The 11,169-nt window shown below is 40.9% G+C and overlaps 1 pseudogene; it reads right to left on the reverse strand.

Moving 5' to 3' along the window:
- Positions 1–2,276: 2,276 nt before the first annotated feature.
- Positions 2,277–3,243, reverse strand: LOC149750409 (HIG1 domain family member 1A, mitochondrial pseudogene; annotated as a pseudogene).
- Positions 3,244–11,169: the final 7,926 nt, after the last annotated feature.

Raw genomic sequence — 11,169 nt, forward strand, 5'->3', positions numbered from 1 at the left:
TATGGTATCACTTATATGTGGAATCTAAAAAAAAAGATACAAATGAACTTATTTACAAAACAGAAATAGACTCACAGACATAGAAAACAAACTTATGGTTACCAAAGGGGAAACGGGAGAGAGGGATAAATTAGGAGTTTGGGATTGACATATACACACGACTATATATAAAATAGATAACCAACAAGGACCTACTGTATAGCACAGGGAACTCTACTCAGTATCTTGTAATAACCTATGAGGAAAAAGAACGTAAAAAAGAACATATATATATATCTATATCTATATCTGAATCACTGTGCTGTACACTTGGCGCTAACACCACATTGTAAATACTTCAATGAAAGAAAAAAGAATGAGGAAACTCATTGTGAAGCTAAATTATTTGCCCAGGGTCAACCAGCTAAGGAATGGAGGTGCGATTCGCAGGTCTGTCTGGTCCCAGAGCCTGGGCATTCATCGCTCTGCTTTCCCCAATCCTTTACGGAGCTCGGACCAGACCTGGCTTCAGTGCTTCTCCAGTAAGGTCAAGTGTGTCCCATCAGTCACCATGGTACATTACACAGCCAGCCTGGCTCTCAGTATTCTTTTCCGTTAAGAGTTTGGCATATGGTCGTTGACATTCTTATGGCGCTCCCCGGTGATCCGTGAAGAGACAGAGGCTTGTAGTAGGAAACCAAACGAAGGTCAGGATGTCCCCCGAGAGATGGCAGAAAGAGCCTGGTCTCAGAGGACCAAGTGGAAGGTACACTGTGGTCACGTCCCTCTGCATCCGTAGCCGTGCGGCTTGGCCTGCCTGGGTTATGAGTCATCAATGAAAAGACAAGAAAATTGAGTACAACGAGTAGACCCAGGACAGGAGGCGGTATTTTTCTGTACTCAGTGGTGGAGGGGTAGCACAACGTTGGTTCAACAGACAGGGAGACATTAATAGCAAAACCAGAACCGATTTTAGTTTTGAACAGGGATATGAACCTGGAAACCTTCAACACTTGAGAAGCTAAAGGCTAAAACACTTGAGAATATATTTTTTAAAATCCCAAACATGTGAGCTTCAAGAAAGCCACAGCTAAGATGCCAGAAATGAGGAAATCGCTTAAAAAAATAAAAGACCAGAGCTTTTAGGCTGAGGGCACCAGGCTTTCTAGCTGCATTTCAGTCCATTTTGATAGGGTAATTGCAGCAGAACCAGAAATAACTACACATTCCTCCTGGCCCTGATTCTGCATCTCTTAGTTCTGAATTCTGAGTTGGACATACAATTTTTAGGGGCTTATCAGAGCTTGCAGTGCTCCCATTTCTGACATGATTGGAGTTTAGATTCTTGCAAAGAGGCTACCGAACTGGAGGAAAATTTGAGGAATGTTTTCCCCTTTATTTAGTTCATCAGAAATAAAGACACTTTTACATTCTCCCAAATTTAGTTTCGGGAACGGGTTACCATGGTTGGTTTGGGTTGTCTGACGCTAATCACTGAAATTTGGGGTGTCAATGAGAGCGAATGATTTGAACAATTAACGTTGATTTTCTTTTCATAATAATGACTAAGTTCCATATTTTGTAATGTGGGATGGATGCCAGGTTTTACTTCCAATTTGACTGTCTTATAAACTTGAGGCGTTTGACGAATATTTTAAAGTGATTTTGGCCTGCACCATGGATAAAGGCCACACTTCTGTAGTCTGTACGGCCCCAAGTATTTTTTAAAAATAATTTTTATTGGAGTATGGTTGGTTTACAATGTTGTGTTAGTTTCAGGTGTACAACAAAGTGAACCAGTTATACATATACATATATCCACTCTCTTTTAGATTATTTTCCCATATAGGTCATTACAGAATATTGAGTAGAGTTCCCTGTGCTATACAGTAGGTCCTTGTTGGTTATCTGTTTCATTTATATATATATATAGTAGTGTGTATATCTCAATCCCAATCTCCCAATTTATCCCTCCCCCACCAAATATTTTTCATACAAAGTTTATTGAAGGGATGTTAAAAATCATCTTTTATGTAAGTAAAAGGATAGGCCATTCTTGCAATTAAAACAATAGATGAAAATATATCCTGGATCCATCATTAAGCAACTCATATCTCTCCCCCAATCCCTCTCCTTCTCACTCTCTTTCTCCAGGTCTATCTCTAGGTTATTTTATTTTAGTTTAGTTTTTTATTTTTAAAAAGTATTTTTCATTTACCTTTGCATTAGCACTTAAAATACACAGTTCTATTTCAAAATGCCATTTAAAAATTATTCTAATATAACAGCAGCAAACTATAATTCTGCAACTACAAAAGAGCTAAACGGGGATCTACAGTTAAGTTATTCTCCTGTTTACAGCTATGATTCTGAAACAGATACTACTTCAAAGCAGCTGTTACCAGCTCTTTAAGTTTGGTTTAAAAACACACACATAGTTGCCGGGAGGTTCATAATGTTGTATTCCGTGCACTGCTCTGAAAGCGTTCTTCAAGAGCCAATCAGCCCCTAAAAACAGTACTCAGTCCACAAGGCAGTCAGAAAGAGTTAAATTAAGTGGGGTAGATAGGACTCCTCCATTACATCAAAAGCATATGACATTCTGCAGCAACTGGGAGCATGTTGTTCTCTTTACAACTAATTTTATCAGAAGAGTTTAAGAAGGCGGACATTGTATGACTATTAAGTGCATTTAAAAGTGACATGTTTTTGTGTTCATCTGACTCCCCTGAATGACCTAGCTAGTGAACTAGTCACCAGGCAAATCAAGCCTGCAAGAAAGGGAGCCAGTATTCAAATTACCATGTCATTGTCCGATCCACAGAATTTATTTTCAACATAAACATATAACCTCAATATGAGATGTCTAACTAAAGCCAGCACCACCACCAAGACCAAGACAGCATCTCCTCTTCTAAGGTTTAGGTTTTGCCCAGAATTCTCAATACATGGAATAGCCCATACCAAGAGCCGTCACTCCCACAACAAAGCCTTGGGCTGCCACGCGCATGTGGATCAGGTGAACAGACATTTTAGTATTGCTCTTCAATGTATATGATCCATATGCGATGATTGCTGCAAAACCTGCCATTGCAATGGGGACAAATGGTGCCTCTCTAGCTTTTCGGATAAGTTTAGATCCCTGATCTTCACCATATGAAGAAAGAGAAACATCTCTGTCACTTGACATAGTGATTGAAGCATCTTCAGACAATGACAAGATGTCGCAGGCTCCAATCGGCTTCTCTCTAGATTATTTTAAAAAGGCATTGCTTTCCCCTTGGTTTAGTGAAGCTGCAAGTAATAGAAAGCCCAGCCTGAACTGCTTCAAGAATAAGGAAAATATCCTCTCTCTCCCATCATAAGAGAGTCAGCGATGGGGCCACTCCAGGGCTGGGTCACTCATGGCTCGGTGATGTCACCAGGGCCCCGGTTCTCTCTGTCTCCACCGTTGCCAACATGATGCCCTCTCCTCTGGTAGCTTCATTGTTGCCAGGGGGGGCGCAGCCATCCCAGGAATCACACTGGACAAAAAAACAAGGTCCAGTGCATGAGATGAGGGTGTCCTGTTTTCTAGCTTTCCATCAGGAAAGAAATCCTCCCAGTAACATGCCAGCAGATTCCCCTCCATGTCGTGGGTGAGATCCTGGTCACAAGCCCATCCCTAAACCCATCCCTGGTGGCGTGGCCATGAGAATATTCAGGACTTAGCCTTGAGCTGAGCTCACAAGGGGGTCACTTTTCCAGTGGGGAGAAATGAGGGTTCTGTTGACAAGGAAGCAGGAGAGAATGGACAGGGTAAGCAACGCCTACTGTCAGCCCTGTCCCTGAAGTTGTGTTCTCTTCCTACCTTCTTGAGCACCTGTGCCACACTAACCACCATTAATTTCACATATATAGGCAAGACACAGTTTGCAAAGGGAGAATGGAACAGTCTGTGGGGTGGGGGGGTGGGATTTAACACTGTGACTCAGAAAGGAGGTGGGAGACGTGCCTATGGATCAGAGACGCGGGTTACTGAGTAGGTCACACTAACTGACACACCACCATTTCCTACCCAACTGAATTAAGATCAGATGTCCAAGAGGTACGAGCCTTGAGTACCAAAGATGAGCTTCAGGTCATACAGAAGCTTGGACATTTCCTGTTTCCCCTGGGATTTTTATGTTGGTGATACAGAGCTGTAGAATTTGCCATCAATTCACTGACTTGGGCAGTCATTATCAGGATGTACAGCTACTGTGCAGAACAAAAATAAAACTGGGCTCATTGAAACATCCACCGGGAGGCTAGCAGAGTAGACCAAAATGTACGTGGTGCTTTTATAGAAATGATCTCACTTGAGTATTCCTGTCCTATCTTCTATCTCACTAATTATAGCAAACATTCGAGTACTAATTACTATGTCCAGACACTGGTACATACACTTTATATCAATTATTTGTTCAACAGCCCTGCGAGGTAAGAGCCACAATCGTTCCCATTCTAAAGACCAAGGACTGACCCACGGTGAGCTTGTGTGATTTGCACAAGGTTGAAGAGATTGTAAATGAGAGGAACTGTGATCCCGTGGTTTTTGCACTGAGCCACTACACCCACTGTCTCTTTAGGAGGCTTGAACCTGCCACTGATGCCACTTGGATAAGTTTTTGTCTTATCAGGGATTTCATTTAACCTCAATACAGGAGAATATTAAAACATGCTTTGACCATTTGTTTTCTCACTAGTGCTTTATTTGTTGTTTTGTTTTCTGTGGTTTTTCTCTTTTTTTAATGATTGTTTTGCATCTCACAACCTCTCCTAAGTTTAAATTGAAAATCCAGAGAGACTTTGGTTAACACTTCTAATAAATATAGAGCTAGAAATCAGACATTATATTGGGCTGGCCAAAAAGTTTGTTCGGGGTTTTCTGTAACATCTTATGGAAAAACCCAAACGAATTTTTTGGCCAAGCCAATATGTGTGTGTGTGTGTGTGTGTGTGTGTGTGTGTGTGTGTGTGTGATAAGAAATAGCCTTAGAGGCAATGTTGATTATATTTGAATGCTTAAGTCACCATTTTCCTAGAACACCCTTAAAACCCACACCTAGGGCTTTTATTCTTGTATTGTAGAGATGTTTAATTAGAAAAGGTCAATCTTGGACTTCCCTGGTGGCGCAGTGGTTGGGAATCTGCCTGCCAATGCAGGGGACACGGGTTCGAGCCCTGGTTCGGGAAGATCCCACATGCGCCGAGCAACTGGGCCCATGCACCACAGCCACTGAGCCTGCGCTCTAGAGCCCACGAGCCACAGCTACTGAGCCCGTGTGCCACAACTACTAAAGCCCACGTGCCTAGAGCCTGTGCTCCGCAGCAAGAGAAGCCAACGCAATGAGAAGCCCATGCACCACAACGAAGAGTAGCCCCGGCTCGCCGCAACTAGAGAAAGCCCGCGCGCAGCAACAAAGACCCAACGCAGCCAAAAATAAATAAATAGATAGATAAATAAATAAATAAATTTATTTAAAAAAAAAAAAGAAAAGGTCAATCTTAATATCTAAATGACCTAGCAATAAAACTGAGCCACAGCATGGGACTTGTGGCAGCTAGTCCAAAAAATCTGGAAATAACGCAGATCAAACTTCTGCAAATGTAATTGAATATAGAACTACCTTGCTTTATATGATAGGTTTGTTTTTAAAATATTTAGACATAAATCAAATTTAGCAAAATAAAAACAGAGTACTTGCTGTTCAGTGCAAACCTGTGTTCCTTTCATAAGATGGAAACTCTTTCTGCAGTGTTGATATCTGCTTTCCAATTGATGCGTTTAGACGTTTGCAGTGTCGGGCATCAGGTCTGCGGTGTAGACACTTTCTCCTCTTCTCTTCTCCCATGTTCCATCTGTCTCAACTCTCTTCTTTCCTCAGTCCCTCACTAAGTCACACAGGGTACCTCTCTAAACTCCCTTAAGATTGAGAGCCACAAATCTGACCACTGGGCAATAGTTTTTAAAAATCTGAGCAATAATGAAAGTGATCCTGCAGTCACATCCTACTTCCTTGCCCCCAGGTTACTCTGTCCACGCCATGGTCATTATCTAGACGTCTGGCTGGATTCCGAGCAGCTACACAAAGTTCCAGCAGTTGGGCTGATTTTTTTTTTTTAAGTTCCATCATCCATCCTTCAGTATTACTAAAATCAAATGAATAGGCAGTACCGACAACTTACGAGATCCTCCCAGAGCTGTCCTGGGCTTTGTTGGGGAAACACTGAGCCAGAATAAGAGAGCAGCAGACTTTGGACCTGTAGGATCGTCACAGTTTTGTTCCTTACTTGGGTTTGGAGTGTTTTTAGGTCACAATGTCCCCTGCGTGTCCATGAAGAAGGTACATTCCTAGTACCAAATGGGAAAGAGGGTGCTCCTTTGGAGTTAACAAAGTGTGTGTGTGTGTGTGTGTGTGTGTGTGTGTGTGTGTGTCCGTCCAGAGGCAGGAAAGTGCTGGAGCTGGTACTCGGCTCCCAAGGTCAATGGCATTGATATACGCTCAGCTGTGCCAGATGACCTTGGGCAAGTTAACCCCTCAGTGCCTCAATTTCTTCATCGGTACAAGAAGGATCGTCATTGTACCTATGTCCTAAGATTGTTGTGAGGATTAAATGGGTTAATTACACCAAAAGTCTGACACATAGTAACAACAAATGTTGGTTATTACTTCCTCCCCATTGTTTGCAAACCACTCAGATCTTCCAAGGTGAACATTTTTGACTAGAGCTAGAAAATTATTAAATATATTTTTAATAACTTTATTTATTTATGTATTTATTTTTGGCTGCTCTGGGTCTTTGTTGCTGCACGCGGGCTTTCTCTAGTTGTGGGGAGTGGGGGCTACTCTTTGTTGCAGTGCGCGGGCTTCTCATCGCAGTGGCTTCTCTTGTTGCGGAGAACGGGCTCTAGGCACGCGGGCTTCAGTAGTTGTGGCTCGCGGGCTTAGTTGCTCCACGGCATGTGGGATCTTCTCGGACCAGGGCTCGAACCCGTGACCCCTTCATTGGCTGGTGGATTCTTAACAACTGCGCCGCCAGGGAAGTCCAAGAAAATTATTAAATATTGATTGGAATTGATTCCAACAATCATTTATTCATCTTAAACCTACGTATGAAAGAAACCCCCTTAATGTCTGCTTGGGAAAAGTTCTGGGAATTGTCATTGTGGTAAAAGCTGCTTTCTAGACCTTCTTTTGATATCAAAGTTGCTATGGCATAAATGGAATACGGACAGCAGTCTGGTGAAATGGGGCAGTGTGTACTCAGATGTTCCTTTTCTTTTTGCGTTGCTGGGGGGAAAAGGGGTGTCACTGATTTTGCTGACCTGGCCTCAGCTTGTGAGAACTTGGTGAGATTGGCAAAGCACAGATGGCATCCTCATGTACCCTGGCCTACATGTCTATTTCCCGTCTACACATGCTGGTGTCACATTTTCTATAGAAAGTATCCATCCATTCATTATTTGTTCAGTGAAAGTGTGTGAGGTTCGCCCACATTTAAAAGTGAAAGGCAAAAGGCAGAAAATAAATATTTGCATGTGTGAAATGAGTTAGGGGATTAAATTTCTTTTTCTTTTTTTGAAGAGTGGGTTTCCAAACAATTTGATAACAAATTAGGTATTCCTGGCCTTATCTTATTTGATATCAGTAAAAGCATTAGCAAAAGTTGACCCAATTTAGGAATCCATGGTACTTTGTACTTCGTCTTAAGCCTCAGTTGATGACTGTCATTGCCCTGGAAGGTGGTTGGACAATTTTGATTTACTGCAAGGACCTGCCTCAGTCCTAAAGTCACTAAGAGATACAAAAGACCTATTGTGTTGATAACTTTTGAAGTTCTATGTGAACTGCTATTGTGTTAACACCTTCTAAATATTTTATTAGACACTTTCAAACATGCTTTAAATGCAGCTTCTCAAAAAAAACAGTGTTCAAAAACATTTATGAATGCTGCTCTAAACATCTAAAGACATTTAATTGAATTTGCCATAAAATTGTGAATCTGAAAACAAATTCTCTTTTGTTATATCCAAACACTGGAGAGTGAGATTTCAAGAGCTTAAGTTTGAATTTTTTGTGATGATACTTTTGCTTTTATTCAACTTTGGTTATCTCATCTGTACAAACTGGTTACAATTATAAACCTGTCTCAGACTCCTGGAAGGGCTGATAGAAATGATTCCAGAGCCCTTTACGGAACTTTTCTACATTCAGCATAAAAGTTATACTTTATAACTTTAGGGAATTTTTCTTTACAGCTCTTATAATCTACAATCTATATTAAATATTTTATTCTTCTTGGCTTAGCTTAAAATATAACTCTGTAGCTAGAGACACACACTTGTGCGTGTGTGTGCGTGTGTATGTGTGTGTGTGTGTGTATCAAAAACACAAAGTACTATCTTGGAATTTTAAAATCTCATCACTTTAAAAGCTAGCTACTGTTTAATTCCGTTTTATTTTTTTTAATTGAAGTACAGTTAATTTACAAGTTTAGTTTACAAGTGTTAGTTTCAAGTGTACAGAAAAGTGATTCAGATATATATATAGATATATATATATATATATATACTTTTCCAGATTCTTTCCCCTCATAGGTTATTACAAGATATTGAGTAGAGTTCCCTGTGCTGTACTGTAGGTCCTTGTTGTTTATCTGTTTTATATAGAGTAGTGTGCATCTGTTAATCCCAAACTCCTAATTTATCCCTCTATCCACCACTATCCCTCCCCCCACCCCCAATATCCCCTTTGGTAATCATAAGTTTGTTTTCTATGTCTGTCTGTCTGTTTCTGTTTTGTAAATAAGTTTCTTTGTATCATTTTTTTTAGATTCCACATATAAGTGATATCACTTGATATGGTGTTTAATTTTTATCATTGCGTTTCTATTTTAAATTACGGAAAGTAAATCTCACCTGATGTCACTTGGGATGATTTTTGATTTGGCATGCATATACACACACACACACACACACACACTCTCACATATCTACACATATACATGTACACAGTTACACACATATATGTATACATATATATTTATACACATATATGTGTGTGTGTGTATATATATATATATATATATATATATATATATACGTTATACTTTCTTCTGAGTCGTGATCTAGGGAGCCTGAAAGAGTCTTTCTTTAGATTGCCAAGATCTTAACACTTCTACTCCATTCACTTCATCTCCCATTGTACCACGAGGAAAGCACCAATAGTATTACCTTCCCTTAATGAGATAGAATAACTCGGGCCTGAGTGCTTGCGTTGTGAAAGCCAGAGCAACAAATCAATGACGGGGCTGCGGTTGTGTAAGTGGTGACCCACGGAGGTCGGGGGGGCCTGGCCCCGCTCAGCCCCCACACTGGTCCTGGGTGATACTACCCACAGGTGGATGGCCTCCCTGAGAAGCCTGACCTTGATTCGGCTGCATTTTTACACTGGCTTAACGTTAAAAACCTGGTTATTATTCTCTTCCCTTGTTTCACATCTGAAAACCAGCAAATGTAGGTCCTCTCCTAACTCCTTTCAAAGAGCAAACAACTCCCGTCACACCTGTGGTGCCAGAACGTTAACCCCAAATCCCTCTGTACCAGCAATACATTTAAACGATTCAACTTCTCTCTTCGTAGAAGCCTCATTTTTGTACCCCTGACTTGAATCTTCTTCAAGGTACTGCTACATAGCAGGCGAGACCTCTCTGATTTGTTAAGGATAACTTCAGAATCCCAGAGTCCCCGAATCATTTTATCATGAGGCTAGGTGGGCATTCCATTCGGTGACGCCGGGTTGAAGATTCCCCCTTTTTCTTTTTGAACCTTTGAAAGAAACCACAGGGAATTCCCTGGTGGCCCATGGTTAGGACTCCACGTTTTCACTGCCCAAGGCTGGGGTTCAATCCCTGGTTGGGGAACTAAGAGACCGCGAACAAGAGAAGACCACTGTACCTGTCCTTCTCCTCAGGAAGCAAGTGAGACTTTTGCATCTGGGACCAGCCAACAGCAAGGCCCATTTGTTCCCTGAGTCGTGGCCGAGCTACAGCTGCCCGTCCAGAAGTTAAAGCTCAGCCCAGCTGCCTGTGTTTCAATCTTTACAGTATCTTGATTTGGACCTGATTAGTCAAAGGAGAGAAAGAGATAAAATATCTAGCATGTTTAAGCTACTGGGGAATAAGCACTTTGGGGATAGATAGAGAAAAAAGCTTAGTATTTTCAATAAATGGTATAGTAGTATGTAAATATATTTAGAATCTTAAGGTCAAAGATGTTTTGTTATTTTTAGAAACAGACAAATGTATTAGGCATAATTAAATTGGCTCATAAATGATTATTTCTGATATATTTTAAAATGAAAGTTTGAAAGAATAATCCAGGACAAAAAAATCCTCCATTTCTTCTATCTCTCAACCACTCTCTCTCAGATTTTTGACAAAATAGAGGAAGCACCCTGCATTCTCCTCTTCCAAATGTTTCTGGGTTCTTTTCTCCTAGCTTTCACACTGCTCGTCACTTTCTAGCCCTGTTTTCTCAAGCTTTGGAGGGTTTTTTTGTGGTTTTTTTTTTTGTTTTTTTGACAGAGCTCGGTAGCCTTGCTTTAGTGCCAATAGTAAGCAAAAGAGAGTTTGAAATCTTCAAAAGAAAAGTTTTCCATTTATAAGAACTAATGATCAAGCTGCTGATGTTTAGGTGTTTCCTCTTTGGTAGGAATGGATGTCTACTGGGTACCTGCTCTTTGCCAGGCATTGCGTGAAGTGTGGTGACCAGACCAACACCAAGATGCCCTGGAAGCATCCATGACAACATCGCCCTGACCAGCCATTCTCATAGCTTATCACCTCCAACAAGCACCACAATAAAAGTCTCTGCACTTTAAAAAAGATTAAATCCTCTTTAATTTACTTACTTTTCATATTTAAGGGAACTACAAACACTTAGACAGTGGTATGTGGTTATAGAAGTGGATATGACTTATATTTTCAAATATAGAAGACTGATCACTCAGCTTCTCTTATCAAAGTGTTATCAAGCATCCTCTAGCCTGTTGGTCGTTTTTATGGAAAATACAGTAGACGCCTAAGACTGTTATCCTTGCCCTCAAGGAACTTACAGCATTTGAAGAGAGTCTACTTGTTTGCTTTTGTTTGGGGGGGTGGAGG

This window comes from Delphinapterus leucas, chromosome 1, assembly GCF_059928025.1.
Source record: "Delphinapterus leucas isolate spDelLeu-1000000601 "Yukka" chromosome 1, BTC_Dleu_Yukka2, whole genome shotgun sequence".
In the NCBI taxonomy this organism is placed as follows: domain Eukaryota; kingdom Metazoa; phylum Chordata; class Mammalia; order Artiodactyla; family Monodontidae; genus Delphinapterus; species Delphinapterus leucas.